Source organism: Nerophis lumbriciformis, linkage group LG10 (assembly GCF_033978685.3).
Source record: "Nerophis lumbriciformis linkage group LG10, RoL_Nlum_v2.1, whole genome shotgun sequence".
Lineage (NCBI taxonomy): Eukaryota > Metazoa > Chordata > Actinopteri > Syngnathiformes > Syngnathidae > Nerophis > Nerophis lumbriciformis.
Genome location: NC_084557.2, coordinates 8,789,991 through 8,792,500, shown reverse-complemented (window position 1 = coordinate 8,792,500; position 2,510 = coordinate 8,789,991).

Here is a 2,510-nt window from a genome sequence, read left to right as displayed (position 1 = left end):
AGTGTTTTGTATTGGGTCTCGAGTACTCTGGAATACCCAACTAGCAACAGTTAGATGCTACCTCAATAGAAGCATTTAAGTCCCAGCTTCAAACTCCTTAATATACTCCAGCTTTTAAATAGTCCCGTTCAGACCAGTTGACCTTCCGCTCCTCTTTTCCGTTCTGTCCCCCCTCTCCTGCATGGTGGAGGTTACCAGGTATCACTCTGGAAAGAGGCGGTAGTTGTCCCAAGTTGTGACCCGGGTTAGATCACTCATCTATGCATCAAAGTCAAAAGCCAAAGTCAGCTTTATTGTCAATTCTTCACAAGTCTAAGGCATACAGAGAATCCAAATTTAGTTTCTTACGGTCCCGTGCACAACAGGTGGTGACGTCTCAGCGTTGTCCACTTGTCTACGTCCGAGGAGTACCCCTTACGGACCTTCTTGCTTCCAGGTGGACAGGACTCTCACATGATCATAAGTGTACAACTGCCCACTTGGCATCCATTGCAGCCAGTCACCCAGAAACCCGATCCCAAAGTTTCTTCTTTTTCCCCAGTTCACACTTTTGGAGTTTTTCCTTGTCCGGATGTGGGTCCAGATCTGGGCATGTGGTTGTCGTTTGTGAAGCCCTTTGAGGCACTTGTGATTTTGGGATTGTAAATCAAACTAGTAGAAATAATATTTTTGATGTTTTACCTGGGCATTAACATTAGCGCTGTTAAAAAAATCACAAGTTATTGTCAAAATTGCATTTTGAGGTAGATTGATCTCTTCAATGTTTACGTACAGTACAAGACAAAAGTTTGGACACCTTCTCATTCAATGCATTCTTTATTTTCATGACCATTGATTGTCACTGAAGGCATCAAAACTATGAATGAACACATGTGCTTCAAGCACACCTGTGAAGTGAAAACCATTTCAGGGGACTACCTCTTGAAGCTCATCGAGAGAATGCCAAGGGTGGCTATTTTGAAGAAACTAGAATATAAAACACGTTGTCAGTTATTTCAAATTTTTTTGGTAAGTACATAACTCACCAAGGTAGGAGGCCGCGGGGAAGACCCAGGACACGTTGGGAAGACTATGTCTCCCGGCTGGCCTGGGAACGCCTCGGGGTCCCACAGGAAGAGCTGGATGAAGTGGCTGGGGAGAGGGAAGTCTGGGCTTCCCTGCTTAAGCTGCTGCCCCCGCGACCCGACCTCGGATAAGCGGAGGAAGATGGATGGATGGATGGAGTACATAACTCCACATGTGTTCATTCATAGTTTTGATGCCTTCAGTGACAAATAGTCATGGAAATAAAGAAAACGCATTGAATAAGGAGAAGGTGTGTCCAAACTTTTGGCCTGTACTGTACAAACTAGTAGAAATAATGTTTTACCTGGGCATATGCTAACATTAACTCTGTTATAACATTACAAGTTACTGTAAAATGTGAATGTTATTAGTACAAGCTGTAATAGTGTCTATCGCACGCACACATCTATTAGTTGTTGTGCACGTCATTAAAAAATGACCAAGTAAGAAGTTACTTAGTACTTGTAGTTTTTTTAACGGAATACTTACGCTTAATGAAGTACTTATCTGAATGACTACTCTAATACTCTGGTGAGCACCAAACCAACAACAGAACCATCCACATATCTGGTCTAGACTTTAAACAGGTTGGTACAATTTAATGAAGGACATGAGCAAGGCATCTTCTCTGTTCGCACTTTCCACGTCCAATATGGCATTACGTATGACTCAACGTGCGTTGACGTTTAAGGCCTTTGAAGGTTTTCTTTTCACATTAAATTCTTGTGCCCTGTTAAATGTTCTTACATGTTGCTAAAAGATAAGAAAAAGGGACTAATTCACTTCCGCAAAACCTTTGTTGGAAAATACTTATTTGTCCTATTTCTTCTTCTAAACTTCAAAACCGTTAACGGCCGTACATTTTATTTGTGTCTGAAGTACACGCGACTATTATCCTCCAAGAAAACGTGTTACTTTGTTGTAAAAAGTCTGATCACCTGCTCTTTTGTGTGAAAGTCCAGTTTGGAGTTTGGATATATAATCCTCCATCTTGGAGTATAATAACATCTCTTTATTTGACACTGTCTTCTAACAAAAGGAGTTTGGCTGGCTTCTCTGGAAAAGGACGGCAATAACAAGTACCTGCATGCTCACATACGCCCCCCTCTTCAGTGCCTCTATGATTTCTCTGTATTTTATTTGACATTATGCAAAAATGACACACTTACGTTAAAAGTCACAGCAGCTTCTACACTGCATTTATTTCATCAGAAAGTGTGAAACTGTAGCTCTCGCCACTAAATAACATGTTTTGAAAAACCTATGGGAAACAAACCATAACCGTAACATAAACAAATGTCCATGCCAGAAAAACAAACAAAAAAAAAAAAAAAAAAGTTTGCGTATTGAAATTATTAATCTTCACATGGTGGAGTTTTACTTAAAATAACTTTGCGTGAATATGTCTCATTCCCTTGCACTGATTCCAATATAAAACCACAGTG